Source organism: Triplophysa dalaica, chromosome 17 (genome assembly GCF_015846415.1).
Source record: "Triplophysa dalaica isolate WHDGS20190420 chromosome 17, ASM1584641v1, whole genome shotgun sequence".
NCBI lineage: Eukaryota > Metazoa > Chordata > Actinopteri > Cypriniformes > Nemacheilidae > Triplophysa > Triplophysa dalaica.
Window position 1 is genome coordinate 14,894,960 of NC_079558.1, and position 18,001 is coordinate 14,912,960.

Consider the following 18,001-nt stretch of genomic DNA (forward strand, 5'->3'; position numbering starts at 1 on the left):
TGGGGACCTCGTAGGTAAATAATGGACAATGCCTAGTTGTGTTAATATTCAATGACTTATTAAACTCAAACCAACTGTAAAGCACAAAAGATACACTGGGCTTCGTGGTGATGTGTTTTACAGCTCACAGTTGTGCCCCATAAGCCTAAACAAGGTGTGTACATTTCAAACTTACGGGTAATGTGTCAAAAGTGTTATGGGTGGGATGCATTTGACTTATTTGGCCACACCTGTTAATTACAGCGTTATAACACCTTTATTAAGCTTAATATCGGTTTGTCCATTATTTACCTATGGAGACCCTGTCATAAAGTTATCTGTGGCATGTACATTTGTAACTTATTTAATGGGGACCTCGTAGGTAAACCATGGACAATGCCTATATCTGTTTTACCTGTTAATTACAGTGTTATAACACCTTTATTAAGTTTAATATCGGTTTGTCCATTATTTACCTATGGAGACCCTGTCAAATAAGTTATCTGTGGCATGTACATTTGAAACTTATTTAATGGGGACTTCATAGGTAAAAAATGGACAATGCCTAGTTGTGTTAATATTCAATGACTTATTAAACTCAAACCAACTGTAAAGCACACAGGAGACACTGGGCTTCGTGGTGATGTGCTTTACAGCTCACAGATGTGCCCCATATGCCTAAACAAGGTGTGTACATTTCAAACCTACGGGTAATGTGTCAAAAGTGTTATGAGTGGGATGCATTTGACTTATTTGGCCACACCTGTTAATTACAGCGTTATAACACCTTTATTAAGCTTAATATCGGTTTGTCCATTATTTACCTATGGAGACCCTGTCAAATAAGTTATATGTGGCATGTACATTTGTAACTTATTTAATGGGGACCTCGTAGGTAAATAATGGACAATGCCTAGTTGTGTTAATATTCAATGACTTATTAAACTCAAACCAACTGTAAAGCACACAGGAGACACTGGGCTTCGTGCTGATGTGCTTTACAGCTCACAGTTGTGCCCCATGAGCCTAAACAAGGTGTGTACATTTGAAACCTACGGGTAATGTGTCAAAAGTGTTATGAGTGGGATGCATTTGTCTTATTTGGCCATTACCTGTTAATTACAGTATTGTAGAACCTTTATTAAGCTTAATATCGGTTTGTCCATTATTTACCTATGGAGAACCTGTCTAATAAGCTATGTGTGGCATGTACATTTGTAACTTATTTAATGGGGACCTCGTAGGTAAACCATGGACAATGCCTATATCTGTTTTACCTGTTAATTACAGTGTTATAAGACGTTTATTAAGCTTAATATCGGTTTGTCCATTATTTACCTATGGAGACCCTGTCAAATAAGTTATCTGTGGCATGTAAATTACTAACTTATTTAATGGGGACCACGTAGGTAAACCATGGACAATGCCTATGTGTTTTTACCTGTTAATTACAGTGTTATAAGACGTTTATTAAGCTTAATATCGGTTTGTCCATTATTTACCTATGGAGACCCTGTCAAATAAGTTATCTGTGGCATGTACATTTGTAACTTATTTAATGGGGACTTCGTAGGTAAAAAATGGACAATGCCTAGTTGTGTTAATATTCAATGACTTATTAAACTCAAACCAACTGTAAAGCACACAGGAGACACTGGGCTTCGTGGTGATGTGCTTTACAGCTATCAGATGTGCCCCATAAGCCTAAACAAGGTGTGTACATTTCAAACTTACGGGTAATGTGTCAAAAGTGTTATGAGTGGGATGCATTTGACTTATTTGGCCACACCTGTTAATTACAGCGTTATAACACCTTTATTAAGCTTAATATCGGTTTGTCCATTATTTACCTATGGAGACCCTGTCAAATAAGTTATCTGTGGCATGTACATTTGTAACTTATTTAATGGGGACCTCGTAGGTAAACCATGGACAATGCCTATACCTGTTTTACCTGTTAATTACAGTGTTATAAGATGTTTATTAAGCTTATTATCGGTTTGTCCATTATTTACCTATGGAGACCCTGTCAAATAAGTTGTCTGTGGCATGTACATTTGTAACTTATTTAATGGGGACCTCGTAGGTAAATAATGGACAATGCCTAGTTGTGTTAATATTCAATGACTCATTAAACTCAAACCAACTGTAAAGCACACAGGAGACACTGGGCTTCGTGGTGATGTGCTTTACAGCTCACAGTTGTGCCCCATAAGCCTAAACAAGGTGTGTACATTTGAAACCTACGGGTAATGTGTCAAAAGTGTTATGAGTGGGATGCATTTGACTTATTTGGCCACACCTGTTAATTACAGCGTTATAACACCTTTATTAAGCTTAATATCGGTTTGTCCATTATTTACCTATGGAGACCCTGTCAAATAAGTTATCTGTGGCATGTACATTTGTAACTTATTTAATGGGGACCTCGTAGATAAACCATGGACAATGCCTATACCTGTTTTACCTGTTAATTACAGTGTTATAAGATGTTTATTAAGCTTAATATCGGTTCGTCCATTATTTACCTATGGAGACCGAGTCAAATAAGTTATCTGTGGCATGTACATTTGTAACTTATTAAATGGGGACCTCGTAGGTACACCATGGACAATGCCTATATCTGTTTTACCTGTTAATTACAGTGTTATAAGATGTTTATTAAGCTTAATATCGGTTCGTCCATTATTTACCTATGGAGACCGAGTCAAATAAGTTATCTGTGGCATGTACATTTGTAACTTATTAAATGGGGACCTCGTAGGTACACCATGGACAATGCCTATATCTGTTTTACCTGTTAATTACAGTGTTATAAGATGTTTATGAAGCTTAATATCGGTTTGTCCATTATTTACCTATGGAGACCCTGTCAAATAAGTTCTCTGTGGCATGTACATTTGTAACTTATTTAATGGGGACCTCGTAGGTAAATAATGGACAATGCCTAGTTGTGTTAATATTCAATGACTCATTAAACTCAAACCAACTGTAAAGCACAAAAGATACACTGGGCTTCGTGGTGATGTGTTTTACAGCTCACAGTTGTGCCCCATAAGCCTAAACAAGGTGTGTACATTTGAAACCTACGGGTAATGTGTCAAAAGTGTTATGAGTGGGATGCATTTGTCTTATTTGGCCATTACCTGTTAATTACAGCATTGTAGAACCTTTATTAAGCTTAATATCGGTTTGTCCATTATTTACCTATGGAGACCCTGTCAAATAAGTTATCTGTGGCATGTACATTTGTAACTTATTTAATGGGGACCTCGTAGGTAAACCATGGACACTGCCTATATCTGTTTTACCTGTTAATTACAGTGTTATAAGACGTTTATTAAGCGTAATATCGGTTTGTCCATTATTTACCTATGGAGACCCTGTCAAATAAGTTATCTGTGTCATGTACATTACTAACTTATTTAATGGGGACCACGTAGGTCAACCATGGACAATGCCTATGTGTTTTTACCTGTTAATTAAAGCGTTATAACAACTTTATTAAGCTTATTATCGGTTTGTCCATTATTTACCTATGGAGACCCTGTCAAATAAGTTGTCTGTGGCATGTACATTTGTAACTTATTTAATGGGGACCTCGTAGGTAAATAATGGACAATGCCTAGTTGTGTTAATATTCAATGACTTATTAAACTCAAACCAACTGTAAAGCACAAAAGATACACTGGGCTTCGTGGTGATGTGTTTTACAGCTCACAGTTGTGCCCCATAAGCCTAAACAAGGTGTGTACATTTGAAACCTACGGGTAATGTGTCAAAAGTGTTATGAGTGGGATGCATTTGTCTTATTTGGCCATTACCTGTTAATTACAGTATTGTAGAACCTTTATTAAGCTTAATATCGGTTTGTACATTATTTACCTATGGAGAACCTGTCAAATAAGCTATGTGTGGCATGAACATTTGTAACTTATTTAATGGGGACCTCGTAGGTAAACCATGGACAATGCCTATATCTGTTTTACCTGTTAATTACAGTGTTATAAGACGTTTATTAAGCTTAATATCGGTTTGTCCATTATTTACCTATGGAGACCCTGTCAAATAAGTTATCTGTGTCATGTACATTACTAACTTATTTAATGGGGACCACGTAGGTAAACCATGGACAATGCCTATGTGTTTTTACCTGTTAATTAAAGCGTTATAACAACTTTATTAAGCTTATTATCGGTTTGTCCATTATTTACCTATGGAGACCCTGTCAAATAAGTTGTCTGTGGCATGTACATTTGTAACTTATTAAATGGGGACCTCGTAGGTAAATAATGGACAATGCCTAGTTGTGTTAATATTCAATGACTTATTAAACTCAAACCAACTGTAAAGCACAAAAGATACACTGGGCTTCGTGGTGATGTGTTTTACAGCTCACAGTTGTGCCCCATAAGCCTAAACAAGGTGTGTACATTTCAAACTTACGGGTAATGTGTCAAAAGTGTTATGGGTGGGATGCATTTGACTTATTTGGCCACACCTGTTAATTACAGCGTTATAACACCTTTATTAAGCTTAATATCGGTTTGTCCATTATTTACCTATGGAGACCCTGTCATAAAGTTATCTGTGGCATGTACATTTGTAACTTATTTAATGGGGACCTCGTAGGTAAACCATGGACAATGCCTATATCTGTTTTACCTGTTAATTACAGTGTTATAACACCTTTATTAAGTTTAATATCGGTTTGTCCATTATTTACCTATGGAGACCCTGTCAAATAAGTTATCTGTGGCATGTACATTTGAAACTTATTTAATGGGGACTTCATAGGTAAAAAATGGACAATGCCTAGTTGTGTTAATATTCAATGACTTATTAAACTCAAACCAACTGTAAAGCACACAGGAGACACTGGGCTTCGTGGTGATGTGCTTTACAGCTCACAGATGTGCCCCATATGCCTAAACAAGGTGTGTACATTTCAAACCTACGGGTAATGTGTCAAAAGTGTTATGAGTGGGATGCATTTGACTTATTTGGCCACACCTGTTAATTACAGCGTTATAACACCTTTATTAAGCTTAATATCGGTTTGTCCATTATTTACCTATGGAGACCCTGTCAAATAAGTTATATGTGGCATGTACATTTGTAACTTATTTAATGGGGACCTCGTAGGTAAATAATGGACAATGCCTAGTTGTGTTAATATTCAATGACTTATTAAACTCAAACCAACTGTAAAGCACACAGGAGACACTGGGCTTCGTGCTGATGTGCTTTACAGCTCACAGTTGTGCCCCATGAGCCTAAACAAGGTGTGTACATTTGAAACCTACGGGTAATGTGTCAAAAGTGTTATGAGTGGGATGCATTTGTCTTATTTGGCCATTACCTGTTAATTACAGTATTGTAGAACCTTTATTAAGCTTAATATCGGTTTGTCCATTATTTACCTATGGAGAACCTGTCTAATAAGCTATGTGTGGCATGTACATTTGTAACTTATTTAATGGGGACCTCGTAGGTAAACCATGGACAATGCCTATATCTGTTTTACCTGTTAATTACAGTGTTATAAGACGTTTATTAAGCTTAATATCGGTTTGTCCATTATTTACCTATGGAGACCCTGTCAAATAAGTTATCTGTGGCATGTAAATTACTAACTTATTTAATGGGGACCACGTAGGTAAACCATGGACAATGCCTATGTGTTTTTACCTGTTAATTACAGTGTTATAAGACGTTTATTAAGCTTAATATCGGTTTGTCCATTATTTACCTATGGAGACCCTGTCAAATAAGTTATCTGTGGCATGTACATTTGTAACTTATTTAATGGGGACTTCGTAGGTAAAAAATGGACAATGTCTAGTTGTGTTAATATTCAATGACTTATTAAACTCAAACCAACTGTAAAGCACACAGGAGACACTGGGCTTCGTGGTGATGTGCTTTACAGCTATCAGATGTGCCCCATAAGCCTAAACAAGGTGTGTACATTTCAAACTTACGGGTAATGTGTCAAAAGTGTTATGAGTGGGATGCATTTGACTTATTTGGCCACACCTGTTAATTACAGCGTTATAACACCTTTATTAAGCTTAATATCGGTTTGTCCATTATTTACCTATGGAGACCCTGTCAAATAAGTTATCTGTGGCATGTACATTTGTAACTTATTTAATGGGGACCTCGTAGGTAAACCATGGACAATGCCTATACCTGTTTTACCTGTTAATTACAGTGTTATAAGATGTTTATTAAGCTTATTATCGGTTTGTCCATTATTTACCTATGGAGACCGAGTCAAATAAGTTATCTGTGGCATGTACATTTGTAACTTATTTAATGGGGACCTCGTAGGTACACCATGGACAATGCCTATATCTGTTTTACCTGTTAATTACAGTGTTATAAGACGTTTATTAAGCTTAATATCGGTTTGTCCATTATTTACCTATGGAGACCCTGTCAAATAAGTTGTCTGTGGCATGTACATTTGTAACTTATTTAATGGGGACCTCGTAGGTAAATAATGGACAATGCCTAGTTGTGTTAATATTCAATGACTCATTAAACTCAAACCAACTGTAAAGCACACAGGAGACACTGGGCTTCGTGGTGATGTGCTTTACAGCTCACAGTTGTGCCCCATAAGCCTAAACAAGGTGTGTACATTTGAAACCTACGGGTAATGTGTCAAAAGTGTTATGAGAGGGATGCATTTGTCTTATTTGGCCATTACCTGTTAATTACAGCATTGTAGAACCTTTATTAAGCTTAATATCGGTTTGTCCATTATTTACCTATGGAGACCCTGTCAAATAAGTTATCTGTGGCATGTACATTTGTAACTTATTTATGGGGACCTCGTAGGTAAACCATGGACACTGCCTATATCTGTTTTACCTGTTAATTACAGTGTTATAAGACGTTTATTAAGCGTAATATCGGTATGTCCATTATTTACCTATGGAGACCCTGTCAAATAAGTTATCTGTGTCATGTACATTACTTACTTATTTAATGGGGACCACGTAGGTAAACCATGGACAATGCCTATGTGTTTTTACCTGTTAATTAAAGCGTTATAACAACTTTATTAAGCTTATTATCGGTTTGTCCATTATTTACCTATGGAGACCCTGTCAAATAAGTTGTCTGTGGCATGTACATTTGTAACTTATTTAATGGGGACCTCGTAGGTAAATAATGGACAATGCCTAGTTGTGTTAATATTCAATGACTTATTAAACTCAAACCAACTGTAAAGCACAAAAGATACACTGGGCTTCGTGGTGATGTGTTTTACAGCTCACAGTTGTGCCCCATAAGCCTAAACAAGGTGTGTACATTTGAAACCTACGGGTAATGTGTCAAAAGTGTTATGAGTGGGATGCATTTGTCTTATTTGGCCATTACCTGTTAATTACAGTATTGTAGAACCTTTATTAAGCTTAATATCGGTTTGTACATTATTTACCTATGGAGAACCTGTCAAATAAGCTATGTGTGGCATGAACATTTGTAACTTATTTAATGGGGACCTCGTAGGTAAACCATGGACAATGCCTATATCTGTTTTACCTGTTAATTACAGTGTTATAAGACGTTTATTAAGCTTAATATCGGTTTGTCCATTATTTACCTATGGAGACCCTGTCAAATAAGTTATCTGTGTCATGTACATTACTAACTTATTTAATGGGGACCACGTAGGTAAACCATGGACAATGCCTATGTGTTTTTACCTGTTAATTACAGTGTTATAAGACGTTTATGAAGCTTAATATCGGTTTGTCCATTATTTACCTATGGAGACCCTGTCAAATAAGTTCTCTGTGGCATGTACATTTGTAACTTATTTAATGGGGACCTCGTAGGTAAATAATGGACAATGCCTAGTTGTGTTAATATTCAATGACTCATTAAACTCAAACCAACTGTAAAGCACAAAAGATACACTGGGCTTCGTGGTGATGTGTTTTACAGCTCACAGTTGTGCCCCATAAGCCTAAACAAGGTGTGTACATTTGAAACCTACGGGTAATGTGTCAAAAGTGTTATGAGTGGGATGCATTTGTCTTATTTGGCCATTACCTGTTAATTACAGTATTGTAGAACCTTTATTAAGCTTAATATCGGTTTGTCCATTATTTACCTATGGAGACCCTGTCAAATAAGTTATCTGTGGCATGTACATTTGTAACTTATTTAATGGGGACCTCGTAGGTAAACCATGGACAATGCCTATACCTGTTTTACCTGTTAATTACAGTGTTATAAGATGTTTATTAAGCTTATTATCGGTTTGTCCATTATTTACCTATGGAGACCGAGTCAAATAAGTTATCTGTGGCATGTACATTTGTAACTTATTTAATGGGGACCTCGTAGGTACACCATGGACAATGCCTATATCTGTTTTACCTGTTAATTACAGTGTTATAAGACGTTTATTAAGCTTAATATCGGTTTGTCCATTATTTACCTATGGAGACCCTGTCAAATAAGTTGTCTGTGGCATGTACATTTGTAACTTATTTAATGGGGACCTCGTAGGTAAATAATGGACAATGCCTAGTTGTGTTAATATTCAATGACTCATTAAACTCAAACCAACTGTAAAGCACACAGGAGACACTGGGCTTCGTGGTGATGTGCTTTACAGCTCACAGTTGTGCCCCATAAGCCTAAACAAGGTGTGTACATTTGAAACCTACGGGTAATGTGTCAAAAGTGTTATGAGTGGGATGCATTTGACTTATTTGGCCACACCTGTTAATTACAGCGTTATAACACCTTTATTAAGCTTAATATCGGTTTGTCCATTATTTACCTATGGAGACCCTGTCAAATAAGTTATCTGTGGCATGTACATTTGTAACTTATTTAATGGGGACCTCGTAGATAAACCATGGACAATGCCTATACCTGTTTTACCTGTTAATTACAGTGTTATAAGATGTTTATTAAGCTTAATATCGGTTTGTCCATTATTTACCTATGGAGACCGAGTCAAATAAGTTATCTGTGGCATGTACATTTGTAACTTATTTAATGGGGACCTCGTAGGTACACCATGGACAATGCCTATATCTGTTTTACCTGTTAATTACAGTGTTATAAGACGTTTATGAAGCTTAATATCGGTTTGTCCATTATTTACCTATGGAGACCCTGTCAAATAAGTTCTCTGTGGCATGTACATTTGTAACTTATTTAATGGGGACCTCGTAGGTAAATAATGGACAATGCCTAGTTGTGTTAATATTCAATGACTCATTAAACTCAAACCAACTGTAAAGCACAAAAGATACACTGGGCTTCGTGGTGATGTGTTTTACAGCTCACAGTTGTGCCCCATAAGCCTAAACAAGGTGTGTACATTTGAAACCTACGGGTAATGTGTCAAAAGTGTTATGAGTGGGATGCATTTGTCTTATTTGGCCATTACCTGTTAATTACAGTATTGTAGAACCTTTATTAAGCTTAATATCGGTTTGTCCATTATTTACCTATGGAGACCCTGTCAAATAAGTTATCTGTGGCATGTACATTTGTAACTTATTTAATGGGGACCTCGTAGGTAAACCATGGACAATGCCTATACCTGTTTTACCTGTTAATTACAGTGTTATAAGATGTTTATTAAGCTTATTATCGGTTTGTCCATTATTTACCTATGGAGACCGAGTCAAATAAGTTATCTGTGGCATGTACATTTGTAACTTATTTAATGGGGACCTCGTAGGTACACCATGGACAATGCCTATATCTGTTTTACCTGTTAATTACAGTGTTATAAGACGTTTATTAAGCTTAATATCGGTTTGTCCATTATTTACCTATGGAGACCCTGTCAAATAAGTTGTCTGTGGCATGTACATTTGTAACTTATTTAATGGGGACCTCGTAGGTAAATAATGGACAATGCCTAGTTGTGTTAATATTCAATGACTCATTAAACTCAAACCAACTGTAAAGCACACAGGAGACACTGGGCTTCGTGGTGATGTGCTTTACAGCTCACAGTTGTGCCCCATAAGCCTAAACAAGGTGTGTACATTTGAAACCTACGGGTAATGTGTCAAAAGTGTTATGAGTGGGATGCATTTGACTTATTTGGCCACACCTGTTAATTACAGCGTTATAACACCTTTATTAAGCTTAATATCGGTTTGTCCATTATTTACCTATGGAGACCCTGTCAAATAAGTTATCTGTGGCATGTACATTTGTAACTTATTTAATGGGGACCTCGTAGATAAACCATGGACAATGCCTATACCTGTTTTACCTGTTAATTACAGTGTTATAAGATGTTTATTAAGCTTAATATCGGTTTGTCCATTATTTACCTATGGAGACCGAGTCAAATAAGTTATCTGTGGCATGTACATTTGTAACTTATTTAATGGGGACCTCGTAGGTACACCATGGACAATGCCTATATCTGTTTTACCTGTTAATTACAGTGTTATAAGACGTTTATGAAGCTTAATATCGGTTTGTCCATTATTTACCTATGGAGACCCTGTCAAATAAGTTCTCTGTGGCATGTACATTTGTAACTTATTTAATGGGGACCTCGTAGGTAAATAATGGACAATGCCTAGTTGTGTTAATATTCAATGACTCATTAAACTCAAACCAACTGTAAAGCACAAAAGATACACTGGGCTTCGTGGTGATGTGTTTTACAGCTCACAGTTGTGCCCCATAAGCCTAAACAAGGTGTGTACATTTGAAACCTACGGGTAATGTGTCAAAAGTGTTATGAGTGGGATGCATTTGTCTTATTTGGCCATTACCTGTTAATTACAGTATTGTAGAACCTTTATTAAGCTTAATATCGGTTTGTCCATTATTTACCTATGGAGACCCTGTCAAATAAGCTATGTGTGGCATGTACATTTGTAACTTATTTAATGGGGACCTCGTAGGTAAACCATGGACAATGCCTATATCTGTTTTACCTGTTAATTACAGTGTTATAAGATGTTTATTAAGCTTAATATCGGTTTGTCCATTATTTACCTATGGAGACCGAGTCAAATAAGTTATCTGTGGCATGTACATTTGTAACTTATTTAATGGGGACCTCGTAGGTAAATAATGGACAATGCCTAGTTGTGTTAATATTCAATGACTTATTAAACTCAAACCAACTGTAAAGCACAAAAGATACACTGGGCTTCGTGGTGATGTGTTTTACAGCTCACAGTTGTGCCCCATAAGCCTAAACAAGGTGTGTACATTTCAAACTTACGGGTAATGTGTCAAAAGTGTTATGTGTGGGATGCATTTGACTTATTTGGCCACACCTGTTAATTACAGCGTTATAACACCTTTATTAAGCTTAATATCGGTTTGTCCATTATTTACCTATGGAGACCCTGTCATAAAGTTATCTGTGGCATGTACATTTGTAACTTATTTAATGGGGACCTCGTAGGTAAACCATGGAAAATGCCTATATCTGTTTTACCTGTTAATTACAGTGTTATAAGACGTTTATTAAGCTTAATATCGGTTTGTCCATTATTTACCTATGGAGACCCTGTCAAATAAGTTATCTGTGTCATGTACATTACTAACTTATTTAATGGGGACCACGTAGGTAAACCATGGACAATGCCTGTGTGTTTTTACCTGTTAATTACAGCGTTATAACAACTTTATTAAGCTTAATATCGGTTTGTCCATTATTTACCTATGGAGACCCTGTCAAATAAGTTGTCTGTGGCATGTACATTTGTAACTTATTTAATGGGGACCTCGTAGGTAAATAATGGACAATGCCTAGTTGTGTTAATATTCAATGACTTATTAAACTCAAACCAACTGTAAAGCACAAAAGAGACACTGGGCTTCGTGGTGATGTGTTTTACAGCTCACAGTTGTGCCCCATAAGCCTAAACAAGGTGTGTACATTTCAAACTTACGGGTAATGTGTCAAAAGTGTTATGAGTGGGATGCATTTGACTTATTTGGCCACACCTGTTAATTACAGCGTTATAACACCTTTATTAAGCTTAATATCGGTTTGTCCATTATTTACCTATGGAGACCCTGTCAAATAAGTTGTCTGTGGCATGTACATTTGTATCTTATTTAATGGGAACCTCGTAGGTAAACCATGGACAATGCCTATGTGTTTTTACCTGTTAATTACAGCGTTATAACAACTTTATTAAGCTTAATATCGGTTTGTCCATTATTTACCTATGGAGACCCTGTCAAATAAGTTATCTGTGTCATGTACATTACTAACTTATTTAATGGGGACCACGTAGGTAAACCATGGACAATGCCTATGTGTTTTTACCTGTTAATTACAGCGTTATAACAACTTTATTAAGCTTAATATCGGTTTGTCCATTATTTACCTATGGAGACCCTGTCATAAAGTTATCTGTGGCATGTACATTTGTAACTTATTTAATGGGGACCTCGTAGGTAAATCATGGAAAATGCTTATATCTGTTTTACCTGTTAATTACAGTGTTATAAGACGTTTATTAAGCTTAATATCGGTTTGTCCATTATTTACCTATGGAGACCCTGTCAAATAAGTTATCTGTGTCATGTACATTACTAACTTATTTAATGGGGACCACGTAGGTAAACCATGGACAATGCCTATGTGTTTTTACCTGTTAATTACAGCGTTATAACAACTTTATTAAGCTTAATATCGGTTTGTCCATTATTTACCTATGGAGACCCTGTCAAATAAGTTGTCTGTGGCATGTACATTTGTAACTTATTTAATGGGGACCTCGTAGGTAAATAATGGACAATGCCTAGTTGTGTTAATATTCAATGACTTATTAAACTCAAACCAACTGTAAAGCACAAAAGAGACACTGGGCTTCGTGGTGATGTGTTTTATAGCTCACAGTTGTGCCCCATAAGCCTAAACAAGGTGTGTACATTTCAAACTCACGGGTAATGTGTCAAAAGTGTTATGAGTGGGATGCATTTGACTTATTTGGCCACACCGGTTAATTGCAGCGTTATAACACCTTTATTAAGCTTAATATCGGTTTGTCCATTATTTACCTATGGAGACCCTGTCAAATAAGTTGTCTGTGGCATGTACATTTGTAACTTATTTGATGGGGACCTCGTAGGTAAACCATGGACAATGCCTATGTGTTTTTACCTGTTAATTACAGCGTTATAACAACTTTATTAAGCTTAATATCGGTTTGTCCATTATTTACCTATGGAGACCCTGTCAAATAAGTTGTCTCTGGCATGTACATTTGTAACTTATTTAATGGGGACCTCGTAGGTAAATAATGGACAATGCCTAGTTGTGTTAATATTCAATGACTTATTAAACTCAAACCAACTGTAAAGCACAAAAGAGACACTGGGCTTCGTGGTGATGTGTTTTACAGCTCACAGTTGTGCCCCATAAGCCTAAACAAGGTGTGTACATTTCAAACTTACGGGAAATGTGTCAAAAGTGTTATGAGTGGGATGCATTTGACTTATTTGGCCACACCTGTTAATTACAGCGTTATAACACCTTTATTAAGCTTAATATCGGTTTGTCCATTATTTACCTATGGAGACCCTGTCAAATAAGTTATCTGTGGCATGTACATTTGTAACTTATTTAATGGGGACCTCGTAGGTAAACCATGGACAATGCCTATATCTGTTTTACCTGTTAATTACAGTGTTATAAGACGTTTATGAAGCTTAATATCGGTTTGTCCATTATTTACCTATGGAGACCCTGTCAAATAAGTTGTCTGTGGCATGTACATTTGTAACTTATTTAATGGGGACCTCGTAGGTAAATAATGGACAAAGTGTACATTCATAACATAGAAATGGTGTGTACATGAGACACCTACGGTGGCACCGTCAAATAAGTTATGACTGGGACTTCCTGTGACTCATCAAAACACCGGAAGTGACAGTCATAACTTATTTGACAGTGGCCTCATAAGCTGTCATTGGACAATACTTTAAATGGCTTATTTTAGGATTTTTAACAAATTTCATATGACAATCTAACAGATATGTATTCTAGAAACAACCCATAAAGATATATTACACAATTCAGTCTGTTAAAATGCTTTTTTTGCATACAAGTGAACTTTTGATAGAATTATGTCTCTGCCCAGCTTTTTATTCTTATTTATGCTTTATTTTTGTGCAAATGATTTGGGGCTTCGAATGCTAGTCCTTAAAAAAAATTAACGTCTCACATTGTCCCCAAAACGGGCAATATAGCACATAACGTGGCCGTACGCACTCGGTACGCTAGGAAACGAATGAGGGGGCTGTGACTAGACATAGAATTTAAATTGGGGTCATTTGAACCAGGGTCAGTTCTTTGTTCATCGTACGATAGCCACCTATGAGCACACCAGAATAGGTTACGCGTGTCAGAGGCTCCCGTACGGCCCGCGCAGGCCCCAGGAGCCCGAAACCTAAAATAAAGTTGCGTCACGTGGCCCTCGACAACATACTGAGAGGGCTAGGTCGTGACGCAAAGTTAAATATTTTTCCTTATTTTTCATGCATGCCATTTCCTCTCGTCGATCTCTATGGGCTGTGGGCCTGAAAAAAGTTCATTTTAAGACTTTTAACAACTTTCCTGTGACAATCTCACAGATATGCATTCTAGAAGCACCCCAAAAAGATATATTACACAATTCAGGCTGTTAAAATGCTTATTTTGCATACAAGTGGACTTTTAATATAATTATATCTCTGCCCAGCTTTTTATGCATAATTATGCTTTAAATTTGTGCAAAAGATTTGGGGCTTCGAATACTAGTCCTTCACATCAGTAAGCAACACATATTCAAAGCCCATAGCCCTCACAGTAGGGAAAGAGCTCGAAAAAAAATCACAAAAAATATTCCCAAAAAATTAACGTCTCACATGGAACCCAAAACGAGCAATATAGCAATTAACGTGGCCGTACGCACTCCGTATGCTAGGAAATTAATGAGGGGGCCAGGACTAGATATAGAATTTGAATTGGGGTCATTTGAACCTCCAGGGTCAGTTCTGGGGTCATCGTACGATAGCCACCTATGAGGACAACAGAATAGGTTGTGCGTGTCAGAGGCTCCCGTACGGCCCGCGCATGCCCCAGGAGTCCAACACTTAGCAGAAAGTTGCGTCTAGTAGCCCTTGACGACATACCTAAAGGGCTAGTTGGTGACATGCTATTAAATATTTTTTCTTCCTTTTCATACATCTCTCTTCCTCCCATTGTTCTCTATGGATAAGGGGTTAGGCTAAGGGATTGGCAAATAATTCCAGGAAGATATGGGTCTCGGGAAGTGTCTAGAGACAAGGAACTCGAGATCCCGATAGGGGAGCCCCTGGCGGTCAAACTTTTCGCATATCCAGGCCCTGTGACCTTTTGACCCCTGTATTCTTGAGCGTACATTAGTAGTCTATTTATATGCTGTCGGTGTCTTTTCTGGCAAACAGAGCGGTCAAATAGGTCGGAGGGGCGCGGAACTCCATGACCCGACCCGGGGGCCTGTGACGGGCCACATACGTGAAAATTAGGCCAATCGGACCATTCTGCGGCAGTGTCCATCATGAGCCTATGAAAATGAATGGGATAGGTTACGAGTGTCAGCGGCCCCCGTAGGGCCCAAGGGGTCTCTAGAGGCCCCCAAAGTTATGTTCTGGTAGTCTATAGGCCCCTGTTTCACATACCAAAAGAGGGGCTTTCTAGAGCCAAAGCAAACATTTTTCAGTGTGATTCACATAAATCTCTCAATCAAGCCTCTTTGACTGAAAGACACAAAGAGGCTCTTTCATTGGCAAAATGAACCAGAGTGAGGTTGAATCTTTTTTTCACAAAAATGGCACCTAGAAGTGACCTAGAATGACCACACTCGCTGTCTAGGTTCTTGGGACCCCCATCGTATACCTTGACGGACATCGAGGCCCTGTGACCTTTTGACCCCTGTATTCTTGAGCGTACATTAGTAGCCTATTTGTAGGCTGTCGGTGTCTTTTCTGGCAAACCGAGCGGTCAAATAGGTCGGAGAGCCGCGGAACTCCAAGACCCGACCCGGGGGCCTGTGACGGTCCACATACGTGAAAATTAGGCCAATTGGACCATTCTGCGGCAGTGTCCATCATGAGCCTATGAAAATGAATGGGATAGGTTACGAGTGTCAGCGGCCCCCGTAGGGCCCAAGGGGTCTCTAGAGGCCCCCAAAATTATGTTCTGGTAGTCTGTAGGCCCCTGTTTCACATACCAAAAGAGGGGCTTTCTAGAGCCAAAGCAAACATTTTTCAGTGTGATTCACATAAATCTCTCAATCAAGCTTATTTGACTGAAAGACACAAAGAGGCTATTTCATCGGCAAAATGAACCAGAGTGAGGTTGAATCGTTTTCCACAAAACTGGCACCTAGAAGTGACCTAGAATGACCACACTCGCTGTCAAGGTTCTTGGGACCCCCATCGTATACCTTGACGGACATCGAGGCCCTGTGACCTTTTGACCCCTGTATTCTTGAGCGTACATTAGTAGCCTATTTGTAGGCTGTCGGTGTCTTTTCTGGCAAACCGAGCGGTCAAATAGGTCGGAGGGACGCGGAACTCCAAGACCCGACCCGGGGGCCTGTGACGGTCCACATACGTGAAAATTAGGCCAATCGGACCATTCTGCGGCAGTGTCCATCATGAGCCTATGAAAATGAATGGGATAGGTTGCGCGTGTCAGAGGCTACCGTACGGCCCACGCAGGCCCCAGGAGCCTGAAACCTAACAGAAAGTTGCGCCACGTGGCTCTCGACGACATACCCAGGGAGCTAGGTCGAGACGCGAAGTTACATATTTTTCATTATTTTTCGTACATCTCGATAGCTCGCTTGGACCTCTGAGTGCCCGCGCACGCCTGGCGCGGTCGGCGTGCATATCCGACGACTTTTTGTCAGATACCCCACGAGGGCGCGTTTCGGCACTTTCGCGGTGTTGCGCCTAAAATAGGCAGCAAGGGGCGTCAAACTGCCAACTCTAGGTGCGCAACGGACGAGAGGAAGACTGTGGTAGAGTTAGTTGGTTAGGGGACGCGAAAGGCACCTTTTGGACATAATGATGAAGATTAGGCAGTTAGGGGGATGTTTAGGCGTTTTGCGGCCAAGCGCCATCAATAGGCAGCAAGGGGTGTCAAACTACCAACTCTAGGTGCGCAATGGACGGTGAGGAAGACTGCTGTAGAGTTAGGCTGTTAGGGGACGCAAAAGGCACCTTTTGGACGCAGTGATGAAGATTAGGCAGATAGGGGGATGTTTAGGCGTTTCGCGGCATAATGGTACATTTCGCAGTACTTTACCATCCCTTGTGGTGTCCGCACGATGCCTTTGACGGAAAATGGACCCTAAACTACGATAAGGGAAAAAGTGCCACTTGCCATCGCAAAGTGCGCGAATTGGGCGTCCAAATGAGGCATACGATCCCTTCGCACCCCTAGTCGTCCAATGGCAATCAATATGAATGGGGTTTTGTCCACCGTTTACCTAACTTCCCTTACAAAGACCGAGGGGCTGAAGCGAGACCGTCTTAACGACTCGCATTTTTAACCACAACGAGGACACCTAGAGGAGGAAACATGACCTCCAAATGGCCAGGAAACGCCCGTACAGGGACTTGAACCCTGGACCCTCAGATTAAAAGTCTGATGCTTTACCGACTGAGCTATCCGGGCTCGTGCTCCTTGTTGCCAAGGTAAACTCTTAAAAGTTTGGTGTGCCGTCTTGAAATGGTAGTCCAGTCCTCGATCTGGGGTCGGACACTCCAGCTTCATCCTTCTTGAAGCACACTTCAATCCGGGTAGCAAGGTATATGGAAAAAGTGAAGGAACGATGCAAAGCTGCCCACGCAGCTAATCCCAAAATGCGGCTTGATAGCACCCTCTGTGATTAAAGACTCTAACGGCAGCACTTGGACTTCAACCCTGGCCTCCGAAGAGACTGGAGCCTAAATCCAGTGTCTTAGACAGCTCAGTCACACTACGGCGAAAGGCCATGTCTAACGGTAT

The 18,001-nt window shown here is 39.0% G+C and overlaps 1 non-coding gene across 1 annotated transcript; it reads right to left on the reverse strand.

Moving 5' to 3' along the window:
- Positions 1-17,595: 17,595 nt before the first annotated feature.
- On the reverse strand, positions 17,596-17,668 carry trnak-uuu (transfer RNA lysine (anticodon UUU)). The gene has a single exon. It is a non-coding gene; the product is annotated as a tRNA-Lys (tRNA).
- Between the last annotated feature and the right edge of the window lie 333 nt (positions 17,669-18,001).